This window comes from Neomonachus schauinslandi, chromosome 14, assembly GCF_002201575.2.
Source record: "Neomonachus schauinslandi chromosome 14, ASM220157v2, whole genome shotgun sequence".
In the NCBI taxonomy this organism is placed as follows: Eukaryota; Metazoa; Chordata; class Mammalia; order Carnivora; family Phocidae; genus Neomonachus; species Neomonachus schauinslandi.
The window spans coordinates 57,041,985-57,063,533 of record NC_058416.1 but is presented as its reverse complement, the minus strand read 5'-3'; the positions used below and the strand labels follow the sequence as shown (position 1 = coordinate 57,063,533).

General features: G+C 38.3%; 1 protein-coding gene and 1 pseudogene across 1 annotated transcript in view; both read right to left on the bottom strand.

The window, feature by feature from the left end:
- The window catches only part of PTPRM (protein tyrosine phosphatase receptor type M), an 812,937-nt gene that overhangs the window by 682,729 nt on the left and 108,659 nt on the right, over window positions 1-21,549 (bottom strand). The window lies entirely within an intron of this gene.
- Window positions 10,665-10,800, bottom strand: LOC123326704 (annotated as a pseudogene).

The following is a 21,549-nucleotide window of genomic DNA, read 5'->3' as shown; positions in this document are numbered from 1 at the left end:
AAAATATGCCAAGAAAGTGATAAATCTGATTTAAACGATTATCTGTGGCACAGATAAAACAGGCTATTGTACATGAAAAGACATCTACTCTGAAAACCTGTTTCTAGGAAAATTTAAATTGAAATGTGTGTGCTAAACTTTTAAGAGTATTGTTAGAATCAGAAAAAAACCTCAGATTGTTTTCATTTTCTAAAGGCTTAATTTGCAAAAAAGCCTTTTTTGTGATCCTATTAAGAAATAAAAATAATGACTTGATTTAAAGAAAAATCCTTGAAAAGGTATGTCTGATGTTACAAGTAATGCAATTTTCTTGACTTTAAAATGAATCTACTTGGTGAGGAATAATAAACCCAATCTTCTGGGATATTTAAATGATCATGCCGAAAAGCCAACATTAACCATTAAAATGATTAAGCTGATATTAAATGACTGCTGACATTAGAATATTGAAAAGTATTAATAAGGCTGTCAGTGTCACTGAGGCACCGAGAAAGGAACTTTTATAAAGAACTAATTTTACATTAAGGAGTTTAAGCAACATTTTTATCTACTTACCCTCAAACCATCATGAGAGCAATGTCAATATTCCTGTCAAAACCCATTAGCTTCACTGAAGGTATAAAGAGAAAACTGCACCGGGATGGGAGGTTGGCCACAAATTGTGAGCCACGCTGCTTGAACTACCTTAATAAGCAGCGTAGCACCAGACACCACTCTCCAGAAGCCGACAGAGCAGGAGTAGCTAAGTCTATAGGAAAGCCCTCTAAGGTAGATGAAATCCAAGCAAGGAATACCAACTAAGTAGAAAATAACTATATGCCAAAGACAGACAGGGACATTTTTAACTCTTAAAATTACATGATGATGCACAGAAATATCAAGTAAATTGCTGTAAACCTATTGCATAGCATGTAGTGCTGAATGCACTCAAAACTTTCAGAGGTGACTGCAAAGCAGCATACCCGCCCACCAGCCATCGCACGTCCCCTCTGTGCATTAAGTGCCATTGACTTATGCATCGGGCCCTAGTGTAAAGGACTGTGTGGCAGCCTGTCTCCACCAGCTGCGGGCACCCATGTCACGTGCGCCACGGCACTCACGCAAACACAGCCAATAACCGGAAGGGGCAAAGGATTCTCAAAACCAATCTGACATTGAAAAATTACCTTTTTTTTTTTTAAGATTTTATTTATTTATTTGAGAGAGAGAATGAGATAGAGAGAGCATGAGAGGGGGGAGGGTCAGAGGGAGAAGCAGACTTCCTGCTGAACAGGGAGCCCGATGCGGGACTCGATCCCGGGACTCCAGGATCATGACCTGAGCCGAAGGCAGTCGCTTAACCAACTGAGCCACCCAGGCGCCCGAAAAATTACCTTTTTATATCAAGAATACCTCGAAGGACCTGGGACTCATTTTCGGTTTGTATGTCTTGCTAGGGGATTTCACTGCCATGATGAGCTCTGACTCCCCATCTATAGCGGAGGTTAGCTAGACAACACTAGCCTCTGGAATAAGGTGGACGTGGGTTCAAGCCCCCGCCCTGCCACATGTTAGCATTTCCAGCACACTGGTCAAGTCCACCAAACTCTTGAACCTTCCGTTCTCTCATTTTGCAAAATGGGGATAACAACAACCCTTCTGGCTCAAGACTAGAGTCAGAATTAAATGAGACAATGCCTAGGAAAAACTTAGCCCAGGGCCCCTCTCAGGAAGCCTTCAAGAAAGCTTTGTTTCTTTTTTCTTTAAGCCGTTTTTTGCCCTCAATTTTTAAAATACTATCTCAAATGTATACATTCGGACCTTTGAAACTTTTCACATTCATGTACCATTTCATAATACGTTCTTATATCCTGTTCCTTCTCTTTATACTTCAAACCATTGTGGAAGGGAGTTTCCTATGCCTGCTTCTATTAACTATCCACACCTGATCAAAATCAAAGTGTTTCCCAAAGCATTCTCTTTTATGAGGAAGAACTGTCATTAACCACCATCAGTAATGTCTCACCACATTTCACAGAATGGAAAATGACTACAAAAACATGAGACATATGGAATTTCTTAAGACTAGAATGCATACCCTTCCTATGCTCTGGGGCTGGTGAGTCCTCAAATTTAAGGGAAGCTGACAACAGAAAGGGAAAGTGAAATGGACAGAAGAGTCATTACAAGCCTGAGGAAGACCAGACCCCCCAGAAGCAAGCTACCAGGCTTCGGTGATCACTTGTGCCACTCTTGATCACTAGACGGGCACAGCAAAGAACAGTTATGCCTAAAACAACTCAACCCCAAGGTTTTCTGTGTTACTTCACTGCCTCTGAACAGCGACTTGACATCTGCGGCTTTCTAAGTCCTGACATCACCAAATCGCTATGACCCACTACACTTCAAATTACACTTCCCATTTTTGAAAATACCAGCCCCATCTCTCCCTTACCTATACTTATTCATACTTGTCCCACCTCCTTTAAGCACACATCCGATCCCCCACAGCCCTAGTTTGCATCCGTGATAGCCCACCTAGCCTTCCAGAACCCAGTGCAAATGCCACTTCCTCTGCGACACCTTCCTGGATTCTCCTTAGGTGCAATTACTCTCTCCTTATACCTTTAAAAGGCACCTATTTTCCAGTTTGAATTAGAGTTCTTTACTGATATTCTAGATGACCTCTATTATACCCTAGTCTCTCCCTGAACCATGAGCCTGTGGGGGATTTGTCTTCATATTTTCCACACAGCATCACACATGATAAGAGAGTCAATACAATTTTTTGGCAGAAGGAGTGGATTAAGTTAAATGTTGGACAGATGTAGCAGGTGTTTCTGTTTTATTTCTGTTCATCAGCCTTTTAATATTTCTAGAACAGGAGGGCATACAAAATAGTAGGAAGGTTAGGATCAGACTGCCTGGCTACCAATCCTAGTTCTGTCACATATTAGCTGTGGGACTGTGGACAAGCTATTCCCAACAACTGAGGCAGATGCCAAAGTGGAGTAGGAATTGGAATATATCATGCAGGTGGGGTGCTCAGCAAGTAGTAACCCCTCCACTGTTAGCTATTAAAATATTTATAAAAACACATTCTTGGAAGTCACTAGTTTCCCTCACCTAAGAATAAAAGGAGCAATGTCAAGGCAAGCTAATCTGTAGCCCATGTCAGCCTGCCAGCACAGTCATCTTTGGAGTGAGCACCTACGGTATTTATACTCATTCTGGGCAATGTATATTTGATAAGATACTGGTGTGAACTCAATGCCCCAAAAAACTACTTCCAAAATATAAGCAAACTGATTCCAGGAAATCTTTTTTCTTCCTATTCCTCTGTAACTTTCACGATTTCTCGCTAAAAAATTAATTGAGGAAGGATTAATACACCTCCTCCCATCCAAGTCTCTCATGCACGTATACTATACAATAATGTCATTTCTAGAGAATCACAGCATTTCTCTCCAATCATCAGGTAATCCACGTCTTTTGGTGGACAAAGGGATAGCATGCTCCTGGCATGATTAGAAAACCAAAGATAATTTAGTTTTAACCAGCAAAAATAGAGAAAGATGGGGCTTTATGACTAATGACACTCATCCATGAAACCCAAAGATAATCATGGTTGGCTTCCCAATCACTTAAAAGTTTCTAATTACCCAATTGTTTCCACATGTTTCAAAACGAAAATGTTGGTGGTCCTTAATAATGTCATTATAGAAATACATTTTCTACTCCCATTAAAACATTCTGCTATCCACACTCTAACTTTTTGAAGCTATTTAATACTTCTTAGGCTTGATCAAAAGCACTATCATAGATTTTGATACAAGGCTGGAACTACATGAGGTATAGTTTCCCAGAAAGAGAAGGCAAAATAATATGTAATGTGGACTTTAACATGCCTGAGTCAATTTTTCATAATTCATTCATTCTATAAACATCAATAGTTCTTATTATGTGCCCGGCTCTGTGAAACTCACTTTGGATAAAAAGAAAACTAAGACACAATCTCTTCTCTAGGGGTTGCAGCCAGAAAGGGATCCAGTCTAACAGAAATTTAAATTTCAAAATATAAACACATAACCCAATTCAAGTTCTTATTTAAAGCACTGTTCAAAAATATCCATATTGTTCCCATATGTTCACTACAAAAAATTAAAAAATTTTGCTTCCAATATTTCCAAATAAAAAAAGCACTCTAAGGGCAACTGGGTGGCTCAGTTGGTTGAGCGTCTGACTCTTGATTTCAGCTCAGGTCATGATCTCGGGGTTGTGGCCTTGAGCCCTGTGTGGGTCTCCCTGCTCAGTGCAGAGTCCTCTAGGGATTCTCTCTCTCCTTCTCTCTCTCTCTCTGCCCTTCCCCCACTCCCACATGCTCTCTCTCTCTCTGAATAAACAAAATCTTTTAAAAATAAATAAATAAATCAAAATAAAAGTACTCTGACTTTCCTATTTTCCCCTATATGGAAGCTGGCTGAAGTAAAGGTCTTAAAAATACGAAACTGTACAATCAAAACATTTATATTAAAAATTATCTTTTTAAAAGTATTTAATTCAGATCTGGCGTCTAAGAAATATCCATCCCAAAGTGAAAAAAGGTAAATATCTTTCTGGGTCATAGGATAAGGCTTTTGAAATCTATTACAAATAGCATTATTCACATTCCATTAAAATTCCAGAAAACAAAGAACATATAATCATAATTTAATTTCCCATTGGATTAGAAAAGAATTACAGAGTTGAAGAAGGCCAGTCCCAAACCCCAGTACTAACCCTTCATTTCATATCACTGTGCAGCTGAAGAAATGTTAGGCTTCTCCTGAAGAGGTTATCAAGGCAGTCAGAATTAATGAAGTTTAGTTAACCATAATTTTAAAATACTGAACTATATTTGCAGATAATCTTCAATTTACCTATTCCAGGAGTATTTTGTGACTTTCAGACTTGGAATTCTGAACAGATTTGTCTCTTGAAAACATGTAGTTCACTAGAACTTACACTACGTCATACTTTCATTCACTAAAAAAAAAAATTTCATAATGAATCATGTTTCAGGAATAGGCCTGAGCGCTTTCTGAGACAAACCATCCCTGCTCATAGGGAACTCTCAGCCCAATAAGCAATACAGACAAATAAAAGCAGGTGTAATATAAGATACTAAATGTAATAATATAAATAATATATAAGGCAGAACAATGGAAAAAAACATAGTGGTTAAATAATGAGTTTTGGAGCTGGCCTCAGAACCTAACCATTCCAAAGAGCTAACATTAATTACAGAAACGCAGCCTTCTGCTCCACGCCGGGAGCCACCTGTGTGACCCGAAGGCCACTGTGAATCTATGTCCACTTGCATGTGCGTTTCCAGAGAGGAACAGTAGCAGAGATGTCTGGCCTCCAGTAGCTTCTGTCACATAGAGTTCATCGGTCACAGTTCAGGGTTTGCTACTGAATGACATTAATTTCTATAGCTATTAATAAAAGGTCTTGATTGTACCCACTGTGGCACATGGCTCCTTCTCTGATTTCTGCCAATACATGACCGACAAACTGTCAGTACAGTCATCTCTTCCTACAGTATATACACCTCAGGTACCTGAATGTGAAAGATAATGTAAATAGAGCCATTTGACAATTATTTAATTGGGCTCTTTGTGGTATGATGATAAAGGATAATGATTTATCACCTACAAGGTAAATGGGTAAAGGGTAAAAAAAAGCCCTTTTGAGGAAGGCACATTATTCAGTAAAAACACTGCCTGAGTATAAAGCACTGATATGAACTAAGAAAATTATTTTTAAAAAATTAAAAGGGACTTGCTACTAATTACTACTTTAATGAGTGTAATAAATAAGAATAAAGCCAGGGATGTCAACTGACAAGGAGAGTAGATTCATGCAGCAGGCATCGCTGATCGCTTCTTTTCTGACATCTGTCTGTAAAGTTTTCAGGAGATCATGGTTAAATTTCAAGTTCACGTGTGTACTGCTCCCTGGACTCCCTCCTGTAGGAATAGTACACAACAGGGCTACTGGTCTGTGCCAGGCCCCTCTGCTCCCCGCCACTACCAAGAAACAACCCACAGCAGCTTGTGTTCCCGAGCATGCGGCGAGGCACACACTGTGTGCCGAAATTGTTGGCTACGCTGTAGGAAGGCCTAGGGTCTGATACCTTTTTCCCTAGGGTAAATTGTTTCCTTATCTCTATAGTATGGACTGTTGTGAAGCTGAGGTGATCACATAAACCATGTGCTTCCACAAAAGCCTGGTGCTTACAAATGCAATAAAAGTGTGCTTGTATTTCATCATTCCTGCTCCAGAAGTTCTGCCATGACCTCTCAGGTTCTTGCACTTTGTACAAAAACTGCCACCCCATCACTTAACTGTGAGACCTCAGGCATGTCACTGTCTCTCACGGCAGCTATGTCAACTCGCAGCTAAGCTCAGTAGTGTCACCTGCCCCAGAGGTAGGTTGTGGGAAGAATCAAAGGGGATAATTTACGAGAAAAGGCTTTGCAGTCTGCAAACGATGGTCATACTGCTGATGGTGGCATTCCTGTGCTGTCAGGCAGCCCGAAACATAAGTTAATATAAACGAACTCCATAACATCCAGTTGGGTGAGACATGGTTACAACCCAGGAAATCACAAGGTTCCAAGGGGTGGACAAATAACTCTGGAAGACCTGCCCGGAGAAATAATCTATAAAATGATGAGATCTTCCTGGGTATTTTCAGATCTAAGATCAAGTCAATGGAGAAGGGCATGGGAAGTCAGAAGTAGAGCCAGAGTAGGGAGGATGTGGAGTTCATAAGTGTTTGTGGAATATTTCCTATGTATAAGGACACTAGCAGTTTTCCCAGGTGAGGAAAAAATCCAAAAGCTGCTTCAAAGACAGGGATAGGTAGGGTGGGAGGAGGTTGCTCCCGCAGCTCCACGGCCATGTGGATGTGGGTGGCGCAGCACTGGTGGGCACAGGCACTCAATGTGGCTTAGCAGGAGACCTCCTGCCAGCCCCGGGAGTCCAATCTTCCATGGTCAGAGGTCACACCGCCCAGAGCTCAGGTACATATGCTATTCAGCTCCTTCTTGTTTAACTTCTCTTCAATGCATCAATTCCCTGGTCCAGTCTGTTTTCAGACTGATCTTACTCAGATCAAGTCACTGCTCGAAAGCTTCCAGTGGCTCCTCATTGCCTTTAAAGTCTAAATTCCTTACCATAACATTTCCTTTGCTTTCTTCCAAAACATGACCCAAAGCAACCTTTCTGAATACCTCTCCAGGCTTCATTAGGCATTCCATACCCAAGCATACCTTACAACTTCCTTGTCCTGTGTGTTCCTCCCACCCCAGCTATCTTGCCCCCCACTTGGCTACTACAGTCCGTGCACCCTGGAATTTGGCATCTTTCCCACGCCCACACCCTCCACAGAGTCCCCAAGAGATGAGTGCACCTCAGGTCACCCATCTTTGTCTCCAGGGACCCTTCCTCATCATCTCTCATTTTCTCAACACTTAGAGCCTTTATATGATTACTGTATGTCTAATACAGTGCTTACACCTAATAAATCCTCATTAGGTGTGTTCAGTGAGTGAATGTATCTTTTTTTTAACAATTTTATTTATTTGCAGAGAGAGAGAGCACAAACAAGGGGAGTGCAGGCAGAGGGAGAGGGAGAAGCAGGCTCCAGATGCAGGGCTCGATCACAGGACACTGGGATCATGACCTGAGCCAAAGGCAGACACTTAACTGACTGAGCCACCCAGGCGCCCTGAGTGAATGCATCTTTAACTCTTTTCTGGAATCTATTAATTTAAATTACAGAAGCTTAACACTTAGTCTGTCTCACATGCCAGGGTGCAAGCTACATAAGAACAGAATATCAGTCTAATTCATTATTCCTCATAGTACCTAACAAAATGGCCTGCAGATTATAAGCACTGAAGAAATAACTGTTTAGTCAGTGTTAAATGTGGACTGAGAAACTAATTTCAGCTTCATACACTAGAAGTCTGGCGTTTCAGATCAAGCCTCTTGTATTCTTAATATACTGACTATTACACGCTTGTTAAATTTATATCGAAGTATAACAAAAAAACAAAAGTATCTTCAAGGATTCAAAATCAGTTTAAATTATACAGCATTTATAATTTTGAAAACCTAGATTTTAAATCTAAAAATAGAACAGAATAAAAATTCAACATTAAAGATACATTCACTTATTAGCAAGTAAACTTTAAAAAATCTCAGGACATTATTAACTTGTGGCTTCAGTTGCAAAATATCTCAGCATATTATTAACTTATAGATTTGACTGTGTCATTTGAGGGTTGTATCATTTCATAACTTGTGCTTATGAATTATTCAAATAAAACTACAGTAAGAATAAAAAATGGAAACTGGTCAGTGTCTGATCAACAATAGCAGAGACAGCCAAATGTAAGTACTTACTGAATCCCACTGAATTCAATCCTGCTGGGTCCATCAGTGGAATGAATAGGAGAAACAATTTTTCTCCCTCTAAAAATTATACCAATTTTCTTTCAATTTGCCAGTCTCTTTTTAAAATCTATTATTTCTCAATGATCAGTTCTCCCAGAAGCTTACCATACACACACACACACACACACACACACACACACACACACACACACACAGGTTAAATTAATAACACACTGGCTTATTTAAGCCTGATTCAAGTAAACCTAGTTAGTGAAAATCTACACCACATTAATTACTTACCTATAATTAGGAGAGTTTCTATGATCTTTATATTTTGTTCACACTATCTAAGAATTATCAAGTAGTATTTTATGCTTAAAGGAGATGACAGCATGACAGTTAACATCATGCTCCATGGTAAAAGCTGAAAGCTTTTTCTCTAAGACTAGGAGTAAGACAAGGATGTCCACTCTCACCATTTTTATTCAGTATCGTACTGTAAGTCCTAGCCACAGCAATTAACCAAGAAAAATAAATAAGAGGCACCCAAATGGGAAAGGAAGAAATAAAATGGCACTATTTGCAGATGTCATGATACTACATAAAGAAAATCCTAAAGACTACCAAAAAAACTATTAAAATTAATAAACAAATCCAGTAAAGTCACAGGACACAACATTAACATAGAGCAATGGGTTGTGTTTCCATACACTAATAATGAGCTATCAGAGAAATTTTTAAAATCCCATTTATAATTGCATCAAAAGGAATAAAATACCTAGGAATAAATTTGACCAAGGAGGTGAAAGACCTGTACTCTGAAAACTATATAATATCCTTGAAAGAAATTGAAGACAACACAAATAAATGGAAAGATATTTCATGCTCAGATAAGAATAATTAGTATTATTAAAATGTCCATACTATACAAAGCAATCCATATATTCAATGTGATCCCCATCCAAATACCAATGGCATTCTTCTCAGAACTAAAGAATACTAAGATTTGTATGGGATCACAAAAGGCCCCAAATAACCAAAGCAATCTTGAAAAAGAAGAACAAGGCAGAAGGTATCATGCTACCTGATTTCAATCTATACTATAAAGCTAGAGTCATCAGAACAGTATGGCAATGGCACAAAAACAGACACATTGATCAATAGAAGAGAACAGAGAACCCAGAAATAAACCTGTGCATATATAGCCAATTAATCTATGACAAAAGAGGCAAGAATATATGATGGGGGAATGGTACCTTTAATAAACGATGCTAGGAAAACTCAACAGTTACATGCAAAAGAACTGGACCACTATCATACACCATATACAAATATAAATTCAAAATGGATTAAAGGCTTGAATATAAGACCTGAAACCATAAAACTAGAAGAAAACACAAGCAGTAAACTCTTTGACATCAATCTTAGCAATTTTTTTTGGACCGGTTTCCTCAGGCAAGGGCAACAAAAGGGATTATATCAAACTCACCAGCTTTTGTACAGTGTTAGAAACTATCGACAAGACAAAAAGGCAACCTAATGAATGGAAGAAGATATTTGCGTATCATGCATCTGATAAGGGGTTAATATCAAAACGTATAAAAAACTTACACAACTAAATACCCAAAGAAATAAGCAACTTGATTTAAAAATGGGCAGAAGACTCGAATAGACATTTTTTTCCCAAAAAAGGCATACAGGTGGCCAACAGACACATGAAAAGATGCTCAACATCACTACTCATCAGGGAAATGCTAATCAAAACCACAAAGATAACACCTCACACCTATCAGATTGGCTATTACCAAAAGGATAAGAAATAACAAGTGTTAGCAAAGATGTGGAAAAAAGGGAATCCTTGTACACTGTGGGTGAGAATGTAAATTGTTATAGCCACTATGAAAAACAGTACGTAGTTTCCTCAAAAAATTTTAAAATAGAACTACCATATGATCCAGCAATTCCAATTCTGGGTATTTATCTGAAGAACATAAAAACATCAATTCGAAGAAATGTATGTGTCCTATATCCACTGCAGCATTATTTACAATAGCCAAGATATAGAAGCAACCTAAGTGTCCATCAATAGAAGAAAGGATAAAGAGGATACAGCATATATGTATATACATATACATACAGTAGAATACTACTCAGTCATAAAAAAGAATGAAATATTGCCATATTGCCTCTAGGTTGGACCTAGGGGATATTATGCTAAATGAAATAAGTCAGAAAAAGATAAGTATCGTATGATTTCACTTATATGTGCAATCTAAAAAGCAAAACAAAAATAAACTAAATAGAAACGGACTCATATTAAACTGGTAAGAACAGATACTACACTTGATCTTAGCCAAAAGGCCAAGAAGCGATGAAACGGACTCATAGATATAGGACACAAACTATTGGTTACCAGAGTGGGTAGGGGTTTGGGAGTGGGCAAAACAGGTGAAGGGGATTAAGAAGTACAAACTTCCAGTCACAAAATAAGTAAGTCACAGGGATGTAATGTACAGCATGGGAAATATAGTCAATAATATTGTAATGACTTTGTATGGTGATAGATGATAACTAGACTTATTGTGGGGACCATTTCATAATGTATAAAAATATCAAATCACTCTGATGTATACCTGAAAGTTAACAGGATAGTGTATGTCAATTATATTTTAAAAAAAGACAACAGCATGAAAAATTTAAAAAGAGAGTTTCAGTGTTTTATATTTTTCTCCAGAAATTTTTCTCCCATTCACCATCTGCAGTATATGAATTAGATGATTATGACCCTCGGTGCACTTAATATGCGATCTCCATTCACATGGACCTCCCAAGGGGAGTAAAATGAGATCAACATAATATATGACTCCTTCAATGTCTGCATGTTTAGAGTTATCAAAAAAATTCTGATACAAGTGGAATTGTAAAGAAAGTAGTGAAAGTACAAATACTATTACTGCACTTGCTTGGATTTATGATGAAAGTCAAAAAATCCTCCAAGGAAACCACATCTGCCTCACTTTGGTAAAACACACACACACACACATACACATTTTTTAAAACAATTATTTACCAACTTATCCAACATGTATGGCACAAGTTTGTGTACTATATTTTACATCCCTTTTCAGCAAAGGAAGAGGATTAACAGATCTCAGATGTTGTACACACTCCACTAACCTTTACCTACAATTAACAAAAATTAATGCAATGCAACAATAACTTCATCTTCAGATTACCAAGATTTAAGACGTTAAACAGTATATACTTTGTTTTAAAATTTTTCTACTTAGTTCCAATATCAGATTCAGCACACAAATTATATGTGAGTTAAATTAAAAGCATATTTTATAACATTTTCTTTTTAGGATAAAGGTGACATATAGGGGTTTGTTCTTCTCCAACAGTCTTCTTTATTCCTAAAACAGTAACTGTATTTATCATATCTGCTTGGTATCAGTATTTGTTGGATTCACTCCACATGAAGTACAAGACTTTCCTATGTGATTCCTCACTAGCTTCATTACCTTTGTAACATATTCTAAGGGTGATATTTTTATTATTGCATATTTAAAAGACACATATAAAATTTTATTATTCAGGAGTTATTACAAATGACAAAAAATGTTCTTTTAGAACTTAATACCATTCTCTCATGTCCTGAGTTGTTTTCTTGAAATAGTTAAGTAATTTTCTTAAGAACATTTTTCCCTTGTGCTGTGTGGGGCACACTTCATATCTTGTTTCTCAAATTATAAATAGTTCTCTGCAGCATCTCTGAAATTTGGAGTAATCCACAATATTCTACTGAGTAATAGATGAAAATTCTGAGTTAGCAGTGTGCTATGAATACCAGAGGCAACAAAAATTCTATATATGAACAGTATATGAAGTAGAGAAGCCAGGTCAACACACACAAAGAGGAGAGGTAGCATCATCTTGAGTTCTGGGGTTTATATATCTCTGTCTCCATCTCAAAGGCTTCAGTTCTCCATTCAAAGGTCCATGTTAAGGTCCTAGTTTATTTACAAGATTCTTTTTCATTTTAATGCCTCCTATGGCACAACTTCTAGTAACTTCGTATCTTTTAAAAATATAATGCCAAAAAGGGATGATGAAAAGTTATCATAGTTCAGTGTCTCCATGGTAAGGTAAGTAACCACTCCTCTTCCTACAGAAGAGAGTACCGATAGACTTCTACCCCCCTGTCTAGATTCTGTGTGTTCAGTATACTACACCTCCAGAAGTGCTTTGAAGTGTCAGGAACAACATTGGGTGATGAATCCCTCTGATTACCTAGCCATGTGCAGAAGAATGAGACACAAGATTAAGGTTTTATAAACTAAATAATATCTGTAAACTTCATGTATAATTCATCATGCCTTAAACTATTCATATAACACAGAATGGCATGTAAATTTGTGCACTTCCAACTTTTACATAAAGTCTGGGCTCGATATTCCCTACTAGCTACCAAATCCACCCCCACCTTCTCTACCCTTTTACTATGCCCTGAAGGCCAACCTACATGGTCTCTGCCTCTGGTTAGGGTCCATCAACAGGGGGATCCATTAAGAGGCTCAAAGACTTAAGGAAGGAGAGATCTGGCATTTTAGTTCATGGCCTCCATCCCTGAAGGCTCTGGTTTGGCACCAGCTGAATTCATCTATGAAAGTCACAGTTCTTGTGAGCTAACCCCTCCAATGACTGTTTCCTGCCATGGTGCTCCCACAAAAGTAAAAAGCACAGGGAAAGATGCACAAAGGGCGAGTGTGATAACCTGAGAGCAAATCCTTATGGCTTGGAAGTGCCTGGACGGCTTTCTTCCTGACTTCTGGAAGCACCTGCTTCAGTTGACACCTTAGGCATAAAGTTGTCTGAACCTTCTTCTACGACTCCTATTGTCTCATCACACATGAACCTTGGGATTCTCCTGAACGCAATCATCTGGGGTTTCTTTTTCCCCAACACCTATACCCTGTACTGAACATTTACAGGAACTGAGCTAGAAGCTTCAGTCTTTCAATGATTGACAGAAGACAGTCCACAGCATCCAAAGCTTGGGGGAACAGCATCCCCAGAGCTTTTCTGGAAGGACTATCTCTGTATTTCCAGCACCATCTTTCTTTTGGAGAGTCTCCATCATTCCATCTCTATTCTTCTAGTGAGGGTGCATTCAAAGATTTCTCTAGCATTTCTTCCCTGTGGAATAAAGCTCCCTGCAGGAGCAGGACAGGAGAGGGTGGTATCTTTCAGGTGTGGGACACAGATCTGGAAATATGGCATCACAGCTTCTGAGAAAGAACCAGTCCTGCCCATCTTTCCAGGAAAGAGCCAGACATACGTCTTCAAAAGTGCTACATGCTGAGGAAGCAGCTTTAACTGGAGTGTATGTGAGGGCTGACAAAACATGATGTCATAACCTCAGTTTGCTTCCACAAACACACTTCTGGGGAATTTTTTTAATGCTTTAAACTCTTATACCTCCTTTTTTTTTTTAAGATTTTATTTATTTATTTGAGAGAGAGAGAGTGAGAGAGCAATCATAAGCGAAAGGGGGGGGAGGGTAGAGGGAGAAGCAGGTTCCCCGCTGAGCGGGCAGCCCGATGCAGGACTTGATCCCAGGGCCCTGGGATCATGACCTGAGCTGAAGGCAGACACTTAACTGACTGAGCCACCAAGGTGACCCACCTTGTTTATGCTCCATACAGAGAAGGTACATGTAGTCAAATACAATTTCAGTCCATCTCCATTACCATAAAATATGAAGCATAGTATTGCTTGCTGTCCATTAAGGAAATTATCATTCTACATGAACATAAACATATTCTGTTGCCAATACATACTTTATCGTGCTTAGATGTGCATTTTAAATGGAAAGTTAAATTATCCTAGGGAATAAAATTATCATTAGGAAGGTTTCCTAAAGCAATTACGGTAGGAGTGGATTTTTAAATTATCATCTAACAGGCTGCTGATATCAGATAAATTAAGAGTAAATCAAAATAAGATTAAATGTGTAAATAATGTGTTACCTCAATTACACTATAGATATAAGTCATTACATGGAAAGGTTTTTATTGAAAATGGAGAACATTCACCAAAAGTGATTTTTTTCTCCCTGGTGGTTTTATGCCATTTATTGTATCTCCTTGCCAGACTGCAATTAAATTTCAGATTTTCTCTAACTCACCAATGAACCCCCTTTTGCCTATTTATCCATTTAGAAATCTCATACTTCAAGTATAAAAAATTCCATGCTATCAAAAGTAATGATTTGCTCTTTTCAAAATTACATTTTCAATATTTAAAACACTTTTTGCAATCTAATAGTGAAACTGGTCAGTTTTGTGCATTCCCAATGCACATATTAAAATTTTACTTTAAAACATTTATTATGAGATTAGTTGAGGTTATAAACTAGAACAAAATCATTTTGAGTAAGTCAGAAGCAATAACCTTATTTTACACCAATTCTTTCTACAGCAGCTTATATTTGTTTTATAAAACAGTCAAAATCTTTTTGAAACTATTACTTCTTTCAGGAGCTTTCTCTTTGATGTCATTAACTTTGGCCTCTTTTTTTATCTTCAATCTTAAATTAATTCCCTGGGAAGCACATAGCTTGTTGGCTGGTTGGAGGGATTAAATATAAGGGTTTATAAAGAAAAGCAGCTTTTGATACAATGCTATTACAACATGATCACTTACCCATAAATTGTCAGATACAGAGGGTTTTTTATGTTAGACACAAATGTTGTTCATTTTAAAAGCTATTAGCAGGCAACAAATAGAATGGGGATTATTTTTGTAGTTTGTATTCATTTTACAAATAAATAATCAGTTAACATGACTCCAGGACAACAAACAATGCTTTTTGCTCCTGTGTTATTTGCTTGCAGATCTTTTTTCTTTTTTTTGCCATAGGTATTCATTGTCATATGCTAAAAGGCCCCTTCTTATCCACCTAGTCAAAGGATTTCATTGATATTATGCAAATAAGGGAATATGCCTGAAATATTCTAATTTAACATTAGCTTTTGGGTGCTTTTGGGTTTCTATGATTTGAGACAGCAATTGTGTAGCAATAAAAGACTCTTGTTTAAGGCAGAAGTGTGTTTTTTTAATCACCACACATTTTTTTAGAATAGTTTTTGAGAAAGCATTTTAAGCAAAAAGATTTCAGAGCGAGGGTCGGCTTTTTGTCTTAGGGTTTTTCCCCAGCATCTACTCCCTCTGTGCCTGGTAACCACACCCTGAGTTCCTTCAGGGTATGTACCCCTCCATCAGTGGGTGCAGACTTGTAGTCCCTGCCTTTCTGGAGAAAGATCCAGGAAACATTCTCTTCAGTGTTTTGAGTCTTGATTAGTGTGGTGCCTAAAGAGAGAAAAGGATCCCATCCTGTTGCCTGCAACATGCCCTGAAAAGACAGGGCAGTAGTTAGGTAATAAATCTTGTTCCCTAAAACTCCTCTGGATCGCTTCTGACAGTCACTATCCTGAGTCCAGTTTTCTGGCCTGCCACTGGATTCTGTGAGCTTCCTGAGGTCCTTACAATAAATTCCCTTTCTGCTTTAAATTAACTGTGGTCCAATTTTATTGCTTGCAACCAAAGAATTCTAACTGATACAGGTGCCCTTTTGTGAGATCATCTCTATGATACAGTAATGGACACTGACTTGATTTTAGCCATCAGATGTTCCTCCAAGAGATGAATTATTGCCTGACCTTGCTTGGTGGCCCTTGAGGAGGCCTTAGGAGGTAAACTCAAAAATATCAAAGCCTTAGGAGAACTGCTTCTAAGGGTTTGGCTGTTGCCATATCACCCTAGGAATTGGTAACTGATCAACATGGTAATGTTACATTTGCCCGTTTATATAATGGACCTTCTAACTTATGACCTATAATCTCAATTATATTTGTAGAAACCCCAAGTGATCCAGTACCACAGACTCATTCCCGCAATAAAATGAGCAGTGAACTGACCCATAATACATCTCTGTCTCACCTATAACACACATTGGAAGTCTGCATATAAAGAGTTTAGAAATACCTGAACAATACTCTCTCCTCTTCTAATATGTTCACTATCATCTTTAGGAATCTCTAACACCCTTTGAGGCATCAAGATATAATGATCATGCTTGAGCTGAAAATTCTGCCCACAAACTTCTTAAAATCAAATGAAATTAGCCATCCTGACTGAAATAAGATGTTTGCTGGGCCACATAGGTTTGTGCTTATTCCAGCAGGGTTCAGACAGAGCTCGGAGTGCTTGGAGGCATTCTGAGATATTCTTTGTGGTGGGTGGATTTCTAAAAATGAACCCACACCCACCCCTAGATACCACACCTTTTAGAACTGAATAGGATGACATATCACTCCTGTGATTTTTTCATTATTATGCTTATCATCATATGCATACTTCTGATTATGATAACATGATTATGCCATGTTGTTATATGGCAAAGTGGACCTTAAGAGTGAGACATTCTAACCTCAGGGGCTGATCTAATCTCTTAAGCTCTCAAAAGTAGAGAGCTTTCTCAGGCTGGTAGCACGAAAGGAGGAAGTTAGAAAGATTTGACTGCATGAACCCTTGCTGGCCCTGAAGATGGAGGGGCCATGAGAAGGATGCAAAAGCTTTTGACAAGCTGAGAACCACCTCCTACTGAATATCAGCAAGGAGATGTGGTCCTCAGACCAGAGCCACAAGCAACTGGGTTCCACCAGCAATGAACATGGAAGTGAATTCTTCCCCAGAGCCTCCAGATAAGCACTCAAGCAGGGGACACCTTGATCTTGGCCTTGTGGTACCCTGAGTATACAAAGCCAGCCCAGCCTTCTGACTTACAGAACTGGGAGCTACTCAATGCATGTTGTCTTAATCTGCTACATCTGTGGCAACATGTCACACAACAACAGAAAGCGAATATGTCCCTTGATCAGGAAACTCTTGGGGTGCCTGGGTGGCTCAGTCATTTAAGTGTCTGACTCTTGATTTTGTCTCAGGTCATGATCTCAGGGTCATGAGATTGAGCCCTTGGGGCTAAGATTTTCCCTCTCTGGCTCCCTCTACCTCTGCCCCTTGCCCCTGCTCTCTCTCTCAAAAAAAAAAAGGGGGTGGGGGGTTAGGGGTACCTGGGTGGTTCTGTTGGTTGAGTGTCCAACCTTAATTTTGACTCAGGTCATGATCCCAGGGTCGGGATTCAGCCCTGCATTGGGCTCTGTGCTCAGCAGGGAGTCTGGGAGTCTGCTTCAGATTCTCTCTCCCTCTCTCTCCATCCCTACCCTCGCTCATGTGCTCCCCCCCAACTCAAAAAAATAAATATATATATGTATATGCTGAAAGAAACTCTTGGTCAGCTAAAATTACTTCTCATATCAGAGCTTCTAGGTGTCTTCCCATGGAAAAGAAAGTGTCTATGGGCAATTACTCTCCAAGTTCCTTTGCCAACCTCCCATGCCCAGTAAGATCCTCTGTCACGGAAGGGGCAAAAGGAAGGGACAGGACAGCCACAATGAATGAGTGACAATTCAGGGCCATGATGTTACAAGCAGTCTTCACTTGATGTGCAGAGCAGTCCTAGCAGGAGAGAACACATCCTCATTTCACAGAAAAAGAAACTAAGCTCCCATAGATAGTAGGTTACAGAGAAGCTCAAAGTTACACACCAGCATGTGAGAGCCAACAAGAAACAAAGTGTTCTCCAAACTGGGTTTTCACTGTTAAATTTATCCCAAATTACACTTACCCAAAAATTACTGCAGGACACTAAACCATAAGGACACTAAAGAAACCCAAAGAGTAGGCTTCAGGCCCAGGGTGCTCTGGCCAATGAAACTCACACTCTCCATCCCTGAGACTGAAGGAAAGGATGTCTTCACAGAGCCACTTAAAATAAAAACTCCTAAACAACTCCCCCCAAGCCCCTGAAGGAAATTATATCTGAAACAAAACAAAACAAAACAAAACTTTTGTGATTTCTTACAAGTAAATCGTGTCTCATTTTTAAGCTGCATTTTAAAAGTAACTTGAAGAGGTCATATATTTTCATCAACCCTACAATTACACCACAATGGGTCTTTTTTGATTTTGAATTTTTGGCACCTAACAAATAGAGCTTTTTAAATACTTTCTACTATCAAATGCAAGCCAAGAAGACACTGCACCAATCATGTAACAATTGTCCCATATCCTGAGAAAGCTGGAATAAATCAGGTATAGCCTAATAAAAGGGAACAGAAATGAGTGAAACTTAAGATGCTATAGGCTTTTCTTCTTTATTTCTGTTTTTCAAGAAAACATAATATTGATAACATTGACCCCATAGCCAAATAATTCTAAATAAAATTGCCTGTTAGTATGTATTTAATGCTACTTTCTCTATCAAGTTGTTTCATAGACCTTGGTAGATAGTCCCCTGGGATAGCTCTATCTGAGATACTCTCCAGTCACAATATTTAAATACACACAAACCAGGATAAGGCTAAAATCTAGCCTACAGGTTATGAGCTGGAACTCAAGAATCTAACCAACTATACTGGAATCCCAGCCCTTCCTAGTTGAGTGGTCTTGAGAATGATACATAATTTCAGCTTCCTCTTCTGGAAAATGCAGATCACAGTACCACCCATAGGATGGTAAAGGTAAAATAAATTAACTCACAAAGCACTTACATAGTGCTTACTAGGTGTTGGGCACGATTTTAAATATCAGTTCTAATGAATGTTTTGCTCATTATATTTACACACTCTCCTCTACAGCCATTGCCAGTGTATGACAAACACCTAGAAGAGACTTCTGGGGTCTTCTTTTCCAGGGCCCCCCATCTCTACATATTCCCAATTAAACCAGAAATATACTCATCTACAGCCTTAGGTATGAGAGGACCACATTTTTAGTACATAAATAAAAATGTAAAATTACTGTAAAGTGAATATAAAAACTTCAGAGTTGTTATTAAAAGCAAAGTAACCAACAACCAAGCAGGTAATGTGGCTAATGTAGTGGTTGTGGTCATCTGGAAGGCAGTACAAATTAGCAATATTTAGTAGGTAAACCAGTAATGCATTTGGGAGCTCTTCTTGGATGTGAATAAGGATTCTTTTTAGGAATGTAAGACTATTTTAATTTCCAAACACAGTAGGTGAGAGAGTACTGAGCAGAGAGGTATGCAACAAACTGATGCTGAAAACAAAATTATAAGGAGGAAACTTGATGGTATATGCCAATGGGGCTCCACTTGCCCATTAAGCAATAATTATAAATTTGCTCATTAAGAGCAAAGTCCTATAAAATATGGACTTTGTAGGCAGACAGACCCTCTACTTTCTAGCTTTAACCTTGGCAAGCTACTTTATTACTTTAATTGAAGCATAATGGTAGACAATACCCTATTAGTTTTAGGTGTACATCACAGTGATTTGATATTTTTAGACATTACAAAATGATCCCCATGATAAGTCTGGTTGCGATCTGTCACTATACAAAATTATTACAGTATTATTGACTATATTCCCTATCCTGTATTACATCCTTATGACTTATTTATTTTATAACTGGAAGTTTGTGCCTCTCAATCCCTTCCACCTATTATGCTAATCCCCACCCTTCCAACACCATCTGTATGTCTTCTTTGGAAAAATTTGAGTCCTGTGCCCATGTTTTAATTGGGTTATTTAGGTTGGGTTTTTTTTATATTAAGTTGTGTAGGTTCTTAATATATTTTAGATATTAACCCCTATAAATATCTTCTCCTATTCAGTAGGTTGCCTTTTTGTTTTGTTGGTGGTTTCCTTCACCGGCAAAAGCTTTTTAGTTTGAGGTAATCTCACTTGTTTATTTTAGCTTCTGTTGCCCATGTCTGAGGAAACTAGTCCAAAGGGGAAAAAAAAAAAAATAGGGGCACCTGGGTAGCTTAGTTGGTTAAGCGTCCAATTCTTGATTTCAGTTCAGGTCATGATCTCAGGGTCATAAGATCGAGCACTGGGCTCCACACTAGGCATGGTGCCTGCTTAGGATTCTCCCCCTCCCTCTCCCTCTGCTCCTCCCCACCCCAGTCATGCTCTCTCTCTCTCTCATATATATATATAACTAAGATTGATGATAAAGAGCTCATTACCTAAGTTCTCTGCTAGTTTTATGGTTTTAGGTCTCACATTCAAGTCTTTATCCATTTTTTATTTATTTTTGTTTATGGTGTAAAGCAGTTGTATATCTATTGTAGAATTTTTTGTGGTTGCCATGAAGTTCCAAATAACAACCTACATATATAGCAGTCTATTTTAAGCTGATAGTTGCTTAAGTTCAAATATATTCTAAAAGAATTACATTTCTAACCCCCTCCCCCATTTTGTTTTTGATGTCCCATATTACATCTTTTTATTCCGTGTATCCCTTACCTACTTTTAGTTAAGTTATATTTGATTTCACTATTTTTGTCTTTTAATCTTCATACTAGCTTTTTAAGTGGCTGGTCCCTGCCTTACGATGTATTTGCCTTTAACAGTGAGATTTTTTTCTTTCATATGTTTTCTTATTCCTAGTTATGGCCTTTGTTTTTCTGCTTAAAGAAGACAATTTAACAAATTTTTTGTAAGGCTAATCTAGTAGTGATGAACTCCTTTAGTTTCTGCTTGTCTGGGAAACTCTTTATCTTTCCTTCAAATCTGAATGATAATCTTGCTGGGTGGATTATTCTTGGTTGTAAGTTTTTCCCTTTAAGTACTTTAAATATCCTGCCACTCTCTTCTGGCCTGCAAAGTTTCTGCTGAAAATCAGCTGATAGTCTTATGGTGTTTCCCACATATGTGACTATTTTTCTCTTGCTTCATTTAAGGTTCTCTCTTTCTCTTTAACTTATGTCATTTTAATTATAACATGTCTTGGTGTGGATTTCTTTGGGTTCATCTTGTTTGGAACTCTCTGTGATTCCTTCCCCAAGTTAGGGAAGTTTTCAGCCACTATTTCTTCAAATAAGTTTTCTGTCCCCTTTCTCTCTTCTCTTTCTGGGATCCTATTAATATGAATGGTTAGTACACTTGATGTTGTTCTAGAGGTCGCTTAACCTATCCCCATTTTTTAAGTTCTTTTTTTATTTTTGCTGTTCAGACTGGGTGACTT